Raw genomic sequence first — 13,608 nt, 5'->3', positions numbered from 1 at the left:
GAGTTCAAAAGGGATTGCTAGGAATACCACAGTGTTCTAGCAACTTGAGGGTTACAGGGCCAAGATGATTTGAGCCACTGGATCTGGAAAGACTATCAGTGCTCATAAGCAGGGCCATACCTTATAAGTAGAGCTGTAGCCAACCCATTTGGCACCTATGGCCAAGTGAAAAAGTGTGTCCTCACTCTGATAACAACACACAACACCATGAGCTGGGAGTCTCTGTTAAATGTAGGGGTTTTTCATTTTTATTTTGATCTAGTTGTTCCCTCCTGCTCCTTTGGGCTTCCATTTTGATTGGAACCAGTACGGGGATCCTAGAGCCTTGAGCCTTCATTCACAGCTGCTACAAATCGAAAAAACACATCAATGCGACCATAAAAAAAGGCTTTTTTAAACTGCAGGTCCTTAAAAAATTCAAACCCATTCTTCATCTCCACAATTTCCGCACTGTCCTCCAAGCAATTATTCTCACCAAACTGGACTATTGCAACTCCCTCCTCCTTGGCCTCCCTTTCACCATTATCAAACCCCTATAGATGCTACAAAATGCTGCAGCCAGAATTCTCACCAACACCCGTAAATCCGACCATATTACCCCTGTTCACAAAGAACTCCATTGGCTCCCCATCTCCTCCCGCATTACCTACAAAACTCTCATTATCATACACAAAACCCTACACACCCACAACATCGATTGGCTTGAAGACTCTCTTTGTTTTCTCTCTTCCAACTGTCCCACTAGATCCGCATACAAAGGTTGTCTATATACAACCCCCACCCCAAGACCACACACCTCATTTCTATGAAACAACGAGCCCTATCCACCGCAGGCCCTGCCCTCTGGAACTCCATGCCACCTGACCTCCGTTTAGAGCCAAGTACTCACAAATTCAAGAAAAACCTTGACATAGCTCTTCAAACAGGCATACTCAGAATAGAATTTTTCTCCCCCTGGTATCCTCCTCCTTTTGCGCCACATTGTTTCATAGTGTATTAGGCTGATCCTTTCTACTCCTTTCTATCCACATTGTCCCTTCCTCCTCGTATTAGCAATACCTTGTATTATATTATTACCTTGTATTATTTTTCTCCTTATACATGCAATACCTTTGTATTATATTATTACCCTGTATTATATTTCTATTTGTTGTATCATATTTTTACCTTGTATCATATTTCTATATGTTAAACCATTCTTAATCCTTCCATCCACTTTGTCTCCTCCTCATATATGCATTACCTTATACTATATCAATACCATTGTATTATATTTCAATATGTATTTCTAAAAACATATGTATCTCTTAAAATTGTAAACCATTGTGATGGCATGTCTGAACGACGATATAGATGGCAGAAAAAAACTATTATGGCCTATCCAGTCTGCCCATCCACACCAACTGCTAAGCCTTACAATCCCTAGCACTCTCTCAGAGATCATCTGAGTTTATCCCATTCCTTCTTGAATTCAGATACTGTCCTTGTCTCCATCACCTCTAAAGAGAGGCTGTTCCATGCATCCACCACCCTCTCTGTAATGAAATATTTCCTTAGATTATTTCTGAGTCTATTCCCTTTTAGCCTTATCTCATAACCAAGTGTTTTCCAAAGGAGGCTTTTGAGCAAGGGGTATGGCAGTGTTTCCAACATTCTCCTGGAGACACACATAACCAATCAGGATTTCAGGATATCTATAATGAATATGCATGAGATAGATTTGTATACTCTGGGTCTGCAATGCAAGCAGATCTATCTCATTTATATTAATTGTGGTAATCCTGAAAACCAAACTGGCTAGATGCGCCCCTAGGAGAGGGTTGGAAAACACTGCCATACCCTTCGTTCTAGAATCTCCTCTAAGAGAGGCCCGCCTCCTCTGTATTAAACCTTGGTGGTATTTAAATATCTTTATCATATTTCTCCTATCCTGCCTTTCCTCCAAGGTATACATGTTTAGATGCATATGTCATGTAGCATTACAGAAATGCTAAGAAATAGTAGTAGATTTTTAAGTCTATACCCATATGCTTTAGAACAAAGACCACTGATCACCCTCTGGACCGACTCCAACCGGTTTAAAGCACTACGGAAATGGACACTGTATAGCTGTGAATGCATCTGTTCATATGAATCCCACAGCAGCGATATGATCATTACAACCGCACTGTTGCACTTGCCAATAAAAGTTTATTAAAATACTTGCAGAAACACTGGGGCATATCTCAAAGCAAAGATTTCATTGCTTCACCAATCAAGTGTAGAGCTGCTGCAAAAAATGCTGAGTCTTTGAAAACGAGAGGGCACCATAGTCTTGTGACTCTGTACAATAGCAGTGCATGGCAGATTTAAGGGCGAGGAGTTGACCTTATGGTTTTAAACCATTGATCAAACAAATAAAAGAGGGGGCAGAGGAGCCACTATGAAACGTGCAGATGGAAATATAAAGGGATTCTGTGGAGTGAAACTCTTAAGACACTGCTAAGCAGAGAACTGCGGGGAGACCCAGTCAGCCCTCCTTGTATCAAGGTAAACGAACAGATGAAACTTTTTAGCTAATATAGCCAAGAGCTCAGTTTCTATATTTCTTTAAACTGCAGTCTGTGTACTGTACCATTTTGTAGGGAATTCTGTTATGAAGGAATGGCATCTAAAACTATCCCAAAGGGGAAAGTATTGATGAATTATGACTGGCTATTACAGAGAGTATCAGGGGCTTAAAAGTGCTGCACAAGAGAAGGGAGACAAACGCAGGCAAACCAGATCAGACAGACGCGCAAAGTTATATAAGGAACTCAAAGGACCAACAGGCAGAGAAGATGAGTAGGTCACACCCTCCAAAAGACCAGGTGGGGCTCCTTAGTGTGGGATATAATTGAAATGTTGCCCTGTAACTTGGTTTTTTTTTTTTTCATAACATGAAGTTCATAAATGGATCACTGAGGAAAAGGAAGACACAATACTGAATAAAAAAACACCAATGACTTGCAGTGAAACTGCTTAGGAATTACCTGAAGTGTGAAATCATGTCCACTCCAGCCATTTATTGCAGCTATTTAAAAAAGACTGAACAATAGCTGGGAAAATATTAACTTCTGTGAGCTTTGGGGACATTGGAAAGACACCCACCCTTTAATGTCACCATGAGTGCTTGATGGGGATATTTCCCTCTAATAAATAGCTTTACAGCTGTTATTCTGTACGCTGTGGACTGTGAGTTCCCAGACCTTTTGTATTCATTGCCTGAAAAAAATATCACAGGTGCCTCCCCAATATAAACCCTGCTTGAAAATCCAGCTCAGAAGGTAATGGTTTTCCTTGGATTAATGCTGGAAATTAGATGCCGTATGCTGAGGATATTTGGCAGACTGCAGTTGCGCAGTCCTGCCCTAGGCTTTTGATTCTCCTGGCTCAGGGTTTCTGCAGGAGGTTTTATCTTTTCAGCTGCTGGCCAGAGACCTGATGCCCATTGATCAGTCCTCACCTCCAGCCTGGGAACCAAATTACACGCTGGCAGGGATCCAGAAGGGCTCGCTTATGGCTGCTCCGACTGATAGGAATGGCAAAAGGCACAGGAGCGTTGTGACCATTTTCCGTCAGGGTTCCTCCTGTTTGGGCTCATCGGCCTAAGTGCTGAGTTAAGCATTCACACTGAATGGCGGGACTTCTTTCGGAGGCAGGAGGAGCTATCGACATTTAATCCTTTCCTGATGCTATTTCTGTGGGGCTTTTAGTGCATTTGAAGTAGTCTGGGTGGCTGCCGATTCAAAATCGGAGTTCTCCTTCCGTTTCAGTGTGGAATCTGGAATGACATTTCTAAACGCTGCCGTCATAGCCTACATTCAACACTCTCATCAAAGCCATGGTGCTAATGACACTTATTTAGATAATTCATTTCTCCAGTTAGGAGGGAAATTTTCAAAGGCATTTATCCAGGTAAACTGATTTAAAATTACTTTCCCTCAATACATCTTTAAAAAATGGCAGGTTTCCATGTTGGAGAGGTGTTTTGGGTGCGATCAGAAAATAATACATGTAGATTGTATTTTCAGATCTACCCATGCTATTTTCTATAACAATTCTACCTGCACATTTTCGTGTGAAAATCCATGGGTGCAATTTTGAAAGGGAAAGTACATATGTACTTTCTCTTTGCAATTTAATGCAAAGTCTGCTGGCATAAAGTATTTGTGGATTTTGCACCAAATTGAGCAGTTTGAAAATTGCCCTATTGCATGAATATAGTTGTAGTGATATCCATAAATCTAAAAAATACTGTAGTGCTTCCCCTGATCAGGAAACCAAACATTACAAATAAACCTATCTCCTTGTTTATAGTTTTCTACCACAAAGGAGTCAAGATCATATGGACAGGTGGTGTTTGTGTACCTTGAGGTGAAATCTGTGGACTTTGATAGTCCTTGGAGAGAACTTAACAAAAGAGGTTTCTGTTAGAAAAATAATGTCAATCCAATTAACCGGTAGTAGGCAATGGAGTGATGAACTTTTATAGCCATTGTATAGTCAATGCAACCATCACAGAGACAGATACAAAGCATGAATGCAGCAGAAAGAGTTCGGCAGTGGAGATTTTTGAACGCAGGGAGCATGGCCATAATAAAAGGTGGATACCTTTTATTCCAAAGGTGCGGCAAAAGTTTGAAAGAATTAAAATATTAGGATAAAGAGGATAGGGGAGCTAGATCAAAAGTGAAGATGATCGACTGCCAATCATTCTGAGAGGGAATTTAAACTTTTTCTCTCAGTTTACTGAGTTTACTTATCAGAAGTTAGTTTGTCTTACTGTTATATGGCTACTTTTTATACAGACTTCTGCAACACATTTTACATCTATTATTTTATTGACATAAAGCTTAAAATACTATTTCTATAACTTAAAAGATTATGCATTTTCCCCTTTAGCCTTACCTGGCTGATTCAGCAAAAATAAATTAGACTTTATCATATGTATAGAATCTGCATTGTAAAATGGAAAAAATGTCTCTTTGAAAGGCAATGAGGGACCCAGAGCAAATCAGAGTCAGAGATTACTAAGAATTAAGAATTCAGAAACATTAGATTGTATAGTGAGGTAGTGTAAAATACAAGAAAGATTGGTGGATAGAGCAATAATATTATTTAAAGGCTAAAATTCCCCTTTTTGGGTTCTGTAGTTTGGTTTACTTCATTGGCATTTTGTCATATTTGTTAGCAATTTTTTTTTACTTTATATTTATTGATTATCTATAATAATTACAAAGTAATTACATTTTGCACAAAAAAACATGAATGAAAGAGATATAGCAGGAAAAATACAGGCAAAGGAAAAGAAACATTTCAATTCTGAACACAAATCAAAATTTAGAGGGGTGTCAAAAACACAATAAGGATATAAGAACATAAGAACATGCCATACTGGGTCAGACCAAGGGTCCATCAAGCCCAGCATCCTGTCTCCAACAGTGGCCAATCCAGGCCATAAGAACCTGGCAAGTACCAAGAAAACATGGAAAATTCCATTAAAAAAAAAAAAGAAATGGCTATAGCATGTATATGTAACTCCTGAGAAAACTACTCATGATCTAATTGTCTAGGACTCTCATCTTAGGAAGAAGAAGACAGAAGCAATTTCCTAGAGTCTATAAAGGTTCTCAGTTGTTTAAGAACAAAAAGTATATAGCAATCAGAATTTAACTTAATAATACATTTACATGGATATCTGAAGGTAAATGATGCTCCTAAAAGACTAGATGCAAAGCTTGGTGGAGAAGTGGATCCCTTGTATTGAGGGATGGTTGGCACTGCCTAGTGACCAAGCCCAGTAGGCCCAGCTTGTCAGCTGGCAGTGTTGCCCTGTAGTGGGACCAGCTGGAGCTTTGTCTATACCAGCTGCATTCCCTGCAGGTTGAGCCCTTGGGTTCCAGGAACAGGCAGATGAATCCCTAGGGCCAGATGGAGGAAAGAATCCAAGGCAGAGCGTAGGCAGAGGCAGGCGGCAATCAGCGGAAATAATGGTCAGGCCAGAGGTTGAGGCAGGCAGCAGGCAGTGAGAATGAAGAATGGGCCAGACGTCGAGCAGGCATCAGGCAAGGCAAGGTCAAGTCCAAAGCGAATGGTCAAGTGTGAGCAGCAGTCAAGGGGTGGTCTGAAGCCAAGCCAGGTCAAGTTCAGGAAGTCTAGCTGAAGGAACAGGGAGACAAGGACAGACAGACAAGGATTAACAAGCATGAACAGACAAAGCAAGGGACACAAATAAGGCCAGGCAGGGAAGACAAGAGCAGAGACGAGGCAGGAAACAACACACAAAAGCAACATGCTCTGGGATCTGTTGCTGAGGCATTGAGGAAGTGTCTGGGCTCAGGTTAAATAGGCAGGAGCCAGTCATGTCATCAAAGGGTGTCGTGGGGGATTTCCCTCCACAGCCTCTTTAAGAGCCTGCATGCTGGTCACACAAGCACTTTTGATTTCCGGTTACCCTGAGATTTCCGTGGATTAGTTGGGGAGGTGGGGACAGGGGAGAACAGGGGAACTTTCTCCTTCCTCTCTTTCATACAAGTTCTTTCATGCTCATATATGCACTCACATACACAAAGATGCTCTCATACATGCTCTCTCATACATACACATGCTCTCACCCACACACACCCGCTCTCTCTCTCTCTCTCACACACACACACACATACTCACACACAGATGCTCTCACACTAGCTTTCACACACACAACATATGCCTTCTCATACATACACATTTTCTCAGGCATGCTTATATGCTCTCTCTCACACGCATGCTCTCTCATACATATACATATATTTATTTATTTATACATTTTTATATACCGACATTAGATCAATGATATCAGATCGGTTTACAGATAACGAAAAGGAAATAAGCGGGGGGGGGGGTACTTTTTTCTTACAGTGAAACTTATCTTTAACAATGCAATGTAATGAAACTTGAAGTTCTTGCATATATCTAACGAGGCAACAAGATAAAGAAAATATAGAAATATAAAAATAAATATCGATGATACGAAACTCTTCCAACGCATCTTAATGGGATTAGAAAGTCTTAAAAATGAAACGTGGTGAACATGATTGGCATGCGACCAGGGACTAGGCCAAATGAGTAACAGGGGCAGGGCTAAAAAGGAAAAGTGGTTGGGGGTATGATCATTGGGGGAAGGCTAGCCAGAAAAGGCAGATTTTTAGGTGTTTTTTGAAGAGCTGTGTTGAGAGTTCGGATCTTAGTTGTGCTGGAAGGTTGTTCCAGAGAGAAGGTCCGGCTATGGAAAGTGCACGTTCCCTAATCATGGTTAGATGTGCTTCTTTTGGGGTGGGGATGTGGAGAAGACCAGTGTTAGAGGATCGGAGGGTTCATTGCGGTGTGTGGTATCGTAGGGGCATGCTTAACCAGTTCAATTTGTCATTGTGGAGAGACTTATGGATGAGGGATAAAACTTTGTGTTGTGTTCAGAAGGTGATGGGTAGCCAGTGGAGGTCCTTGAGGATGGGAGTGATGTGGTCCAATTTCTTTCTGTTTGCGAGGGATCTGGCTGCTGCATTTTGTAGTAGCTGCAGTTGTCTGATTGTGGCTGCGGGGAGGCCGAGCAGAAGGGTGTTGCAGTAGTCAAGCTTTGAGAATAGTATGGTCTGGAGGACAGTTCTGTAGTCATGTGGGAAGAGCAGCGGTTTGAGTTTTTTGAGGGTCTGGAGCTTGAAGAATCCGTCTTTGATGATAGTGTTGATGTGCTTTTTGAGGTTGATTTCTGTATCAAGAGTGACTCCGAGGATTCTTGCTGTAAGGGTTAGTTGTTGGTTCGGGAGGGTTGTTGTGCTTTGATGTTTGAGATTGTGGTTGGGGTTGTTGGAGATGTGAAGGATTTCAGTTTTTTTGTGGTTGAGGGAGAGTGACAGCTGAGCGAGGAATTGAGTTATGTCCAACAGGTGGGTGTCCCAGGCTTTTAGTGTGTACTTGCTTTCATCCAGACACATAGATGCTCTAAAACATGCATATGCACTCATACACACATGCACACACAGACATAGATGTTGTCTCATACCTACACATACAGATGCTCTTGCTCATGCAAACCCATGCTCTGTCACATACACACCCACACATGCTGTCTATCAGGCTCAGTCTCCCCTTTCTTTTGTGGTGGTGAGACGGATGAGCTCAGCAGGCAGATGGAGGCCTCTTATTTTCTTCTGCTTCTGCTGGGCCTCTTCTTTCCTCCTGCCCACTGGGGCCACAAAGCCTTTTCTCTTCCTTCTGCCCAGGCCTGGTACTTGCAGATGTGCAAACCATGCAATTGCATGGGGAAGCACCCCCGGGGGGTGGCAGTCCGAAAAAGAAAGAAGAGGGCTGCCCATGGACCCCATCTCACCGGTGGCAAAGATAAGAACAATAAGAACAGCTGAATGGGCTCCTTCCTGCTCCCTGTTGGATCATGCATAGGCCTCTTCTTACCTTTGCCGCTGGTGGGATGAGGTCCATCGGCAATGCTCAAGGCCTGCTTTCTTCCTCCGCACCTGGAGTTTTTGGGTGTTGACCCAGAGACCCGGCAATTTGTTCAGAATTCTGGAGTCTCCAGGCCAAATCCGGAGAGTTCCCAGGTATGCTTAGGAGGAAGTCCGAGTGTATTGCTGCGGTGGCGTCCTTGCCATGGGTGACGCCTGGTCATTGGCGGCATCTCTGCTATGAGAGGAGTTTGCCAGCATCAGGGTGAGTGAGGCGGCTCATGGGGCTGACCTGCGAGTCACCAATCATAACACTGGAATTCCTGACTCAAAACAAGAAATCCCTTTCTTCTCTCTTAAGTTATTCTTGCAAGATCTAGGAAGATCTGTACCACCTAACAGATCTTCCTAACGTCTTATTCGTAAACGTCTTATTCGTAAACTAATGATTATGAATAAGACTAATGTCTTATGATACCAACAGCATTGCTCTTTCAGCAACCGAGGCTTGCGGTCAGGGCCATCAAGGAATTAGTGGAATCCCTGACCCTAACTGACTTTGTTTTCTTAGCAGCATCAGCTGCAGGGCCAATGGAAGCTGACAAAGCATGCAGTGGCCAATAGCAAGGAGCCAAGCAGCAGGAAGCAACATGGGGGTGGAGCCAATAGGAACAGTATTTCTAGGCCAGTCATCAGTGATGTCAATATAATAGTTCAAGATGGGGCACAAGGCAGGCCCGTACATCCGTCTGAAGCAGATGTCCCATGTGCTTTGCCGACTGCACTATGTAGAGCAGAAGGCAGGGCTTCCCTTCAGGCCCTGCTGGTTCTGACATGCGGCCCATGAAGAACATAAGGTTGAGGCAAAAGAAAATTCATCCCATAGTAACAGCAGGGCCAGTGTAAGGATCTCCTAGGCCCCTATGGTAGAGATGTGAATCGGAACCGGAATCGGTTTGGATTCCGGTTCGATTCACATGTGGGTTTTTTTTCATCGGGCCCGATCGCGGTTTTGTTTATCAGCTGCGCCCGAGCCGATAAACAAAAAACCCACCCCGACCCTTTAAAAATAATCCCTTTGCTTCCCCCACCCTCCCGACCCCCCCAAAAACATTTTACAGGTACCTGGTGGTCCAGTGGGGGTCCCGGGAGCGATCTCCCGCTCTCGGGCCATCGGCTGCCACTAATAGAAATGGTGCCGATGGCCTTTGCCCTTACCATGTGACAGGGTATCCGTGCCATTGGCCGGCCCCTGTCACATGGAGGGAGCACTGGATGGCCGGCGCCATCTTTCAGATATCTTGTGAAATCCTAGGGTCATAAAAATTCAAAAGTCACAGCAAAGTTAGCCCCTATTCTCTGGCTGTCCCTCACAAAATAAACACATGCACTCCAGCATTTCACCTGGCTCCCCCTACTTGACAGATTTCCATTCTCTCTTTTATCACTTTCCCAAGGGGGGGGGGGTGGAGGGAAAGGGAAAGTGATTATGCCTGGGGGTAGGAGAGAAGGGGAGGGAAAATGAATAAATAATTATGTCAAGGGGATGGGATGGGAGATAGTGAGAGGAAAGTGATAGGGAACTGAGCATAAGGAGAAGGAAGGGTGATTATGCCATGGTGGGGGATGGGAGAGGAAAGGAAAGACAATTATGCTGGGGGGAAGGGAAGGGGGAGGGGACAGGAAAGGGATGAGAGGTAAGGTGATTATGCCAAGGGGTGGTTGAGACGAGAAGATGATTATACCATGAGATGCATTTACTAAATCCCCTACTGTAGTGTGAATGTCACCGCATGCCATTGTGCAGCAATCTCAGTAGTAGAAGATTCCAAGAATGAAGTTAAATTATCAAGATCTGGCGTGGAATGCATTCCACTAGCAGTAGAGTGAGAAAACAAAGAAAATGAGCTCTTTTAAAAAGAGGTCATATTTTCTGGGGAAATATGGAATATCTCAATTAAATACTTTCTCAGGGTCACTCTTTGCAATTCCCCAATAATTATGGGAAAGTTTAAGAAACGCGTATTGAGATGTCTAAGACAATTTTTAATAAATTCCACTTTCCTTGCTAAAGCACCCCATACCTGAGTCATCACGGCATTAGCTGTTTGAACATTTTTCATGTCTTCTTCCAGAGACTGGATCGTATCAGCATGAGCCACCAACCGGGAATTACAATCCCGAGTTAGAGAGTGTAGACTAGAAGAACTGGAAGAGATCTTGGCAGAACAGTCATGAAATTCTGAGCCCAGCTTTGCCACTAACTCCCAAATGGAGTCCAAAGTAACCACTGCTGGTTTGGGGGTAGAGTTATAGTCTGTGAATCACCAAAATTAGATGGTAAAAATGAAGATTGTTGAATTGAAGTAACCAAAGAATCAGGCATAATGGACTCATCAATCGAGAAAATATCTATTTGCAAACCTTCCAGACATTCAAAGCTGGAGCTCATATCCTCCAGGGGTAAGACTGCTGCTCCCAACAGTTGACCCGCAGCAACTCCCTCTGATGCGGCTCCAATGAGGTCATCAATCGGAGACGCAAGTGCCATCCCGGGTGTGGTGAGACGCTGTGCTGGCGGTGGTGGAAGATCAAGGGAACTCAAAGATACTTCCCCGGATGAGCTTGACACTCCTCTCACAAGCATGAGGGTCACAGCCCCAAAGCAGGAGACACAGTAGCAAACTGCGATGGAATGCTGACCTGGGAGAAGCTGGACTTCAGAGGGGAAAACCCAAATTCTCCCCTTTTGCTTGGACGGCATACTGAACCAAGGTAGAAAGAATGAAGAAACATGGCAGCTCAGAGTTCCTGCTACCACCATGCCACCATCTCTACTCTGTCCCCCAACAAATTTATTTAAAACAGCAGTAACAACAAAAAATGGTTTGGACAGTTTGATTGGCAATTGAAAAGGCCAAATCATTATTACTCCTCACTTTTCTTCTGATTTTTTAAAATTTATTTCCAAGGCAAATATTAGTATTTACAATGAATGAAAACCCCTCCATCTTAGCTACGCACACCCTTATGACTCTAAGTAAATCAGGGGAACTGCTGTGCTGAACATTAACTGAGCCCCCATGGAGGTTTAGGTTTCGCACTAATGCAAGTAAAATGTGATTATGTAATGTAATATAAAAAAGAGCGTCAAGCTCTTTTTATTGCAAAAAAAATGTATAAACATAAGAAATTAAACAAACTAGGAAATTAAAGAAAGAAGATCCAGCAATAAGACCCAAGGTGGAAGCAGCTGAATCAAGAAATAGGCAAGTGCAGACTTTGAAAAATCTAGTAACTAGTGCTGCTGTACTAAGGCTAATTTTTGTGTTTTAATTCAGACTATTAAAAGATTCAGAGGCAAACAGGACATGCCCTAGCTCTATCCTTATCCTCCAGCATCTTAACCGTATCATTTTAAAAAAGAAATCTGCCTAAATAAATACCCACAATCTCTACTTCTCTTCCATATGCATTGAGTCTGAAATTTCCCAGTGACTCATGTTGTAAGACAATCACCCTGTACTCTCACTCTCCTTTCCCTGCCATCCTCTCTTGTTCAGTTTAGCACGCTCAGATCACCTATGATCTATGATTTTATAATCGCTTTCCACTTATTCTGCAATTATCTTACAATTACATTTTACTTATCTCATGGTTATTTTAAGGTTATCTTGCAATTACTTTGCATTGATCATAGGGTTACTTTGCAGTTACCCAGGTTGCTTATGATGTTACTTCCCTTCTTTCTGACCAGTTCAGGCCCTAAGAGTAATTCAACCTGGCAATGCATATGCCATAGCTCACAGTCATGGTCTCTGGTTTCCTATCAACAGCTGGGTGCAAAGCTTAGCAGGAAAACATCTTCTCCTAGCAGTGGCATGTTAATAGTGTGTTAAAGCAGCGACAAAGCAAGCAAAGCCACAGACAGGAAAGTACAGGAACCTCAGGTTCCTCTCTCTTACACGATTCATTCGGAGCTTCTGCTCTCCCTGGGTCAACACTAATGGCCTTTGGCCCCCAATATGCTTGAGCACAGTGCCATGAGTGATGGAGAAGACACCAGAGCAATCCTTAGGAGGAGCGGGACTGGGAGTAGCAAATAGAGCAGACTGCGCTGGGCCCTGCACTTTGGGGATCCCCATCCCCAGCGCTAAAGTTTCCTAACAGCTTGAGGGTGGAGCCATGCACATCAGCATTCCAGGGCCCCTGGCCCCACACCCTCCTAAGATCAGCCCTGGAAGACACTCTTCGGTAGACATCTTCCTGGTTGGATAGAAAGGAGGGGCTCCAAAAGAGATGAAATGTAGAGCAACTTTTTGGCTAAGTTTCAAGTATGGGGTCTGACCTATGAGCTGAGGTATGGTCCCTTCTTTGTCATTTGGCTGAGAGGAACATGTAGAATATGGGGTGTTAACACCCTGCCTCTTGATCTCATCAGGTACACAATGATGTTATGACTATTTGCAAAGCAGGAAGATTAAACCTCTAGCTTAAAAAAGCGTGCATGCCGTTACATCATAAAAATCTGAATCTGCAGGCAGACATGTCTCTAATAACATTTTAAAATGCGCAATAACAAAAGGAGAAATAGAGTGAATTCTAAGCTCTGAGAACAGCCCTTGAAAATCTGATAGAAGTGACATTGTGGGTGGGAGGAAGAGCTATGCATGCATGATCAGCAGGGCTAGAAGAGCGGTGCTCAAATCCGCCCCCCCCCTGAACAGTCAGCTGGGTTTTCAGGATATTCTTAATGAATATGCATGAGATAAATTTATATACACTAGCTCCAATGCATATAAATATCTCTCATGAAAATTCATCAAGGATATCCTGAAAATCAAACTGGCTTAAGGAGGACTGAGGAGTAATTTCAGCAACTCTGGATGAGAAGCCTAACATGTAAAGAAAAGAACTGCAGAGCAATTTGTATGAGCATTTTTTTTTTCATAAAAAAATCTTTTTTTTCATATGTTTCAGTTTTGGGCTAGATCTGTAAGTATAATCTGAAAAAGTGGGGGGTTTTTTCTTCAATTTTGGACTAGATCCATAAGTTTTATGATAAAATGTTATTTTGGTTTCTAGCTTTTCTTTTCTTTTTTTTTTTTTCTTTTTTTAGAGCTTATACCTGTCCTGAAAATTTGGTTGC

This window comes from Rhinatrema bivittatum, chromosome 4, assembly GCF_901001135.1.
Source record: "Rhinatrema bivittatum chromosome 4, aRhiBiv1.1, whole genome shotgun sequence".
Classification (NCBI taxonomy): Eukaryota; Metazoa; Chordata; class Amphibia; order Gymnophiona; family Rhinatrematidae; genus Rhinatrema; species Rhinatrema bivittatum.
Note: the sequence above shows the minus strand (reverse complement) of the source record.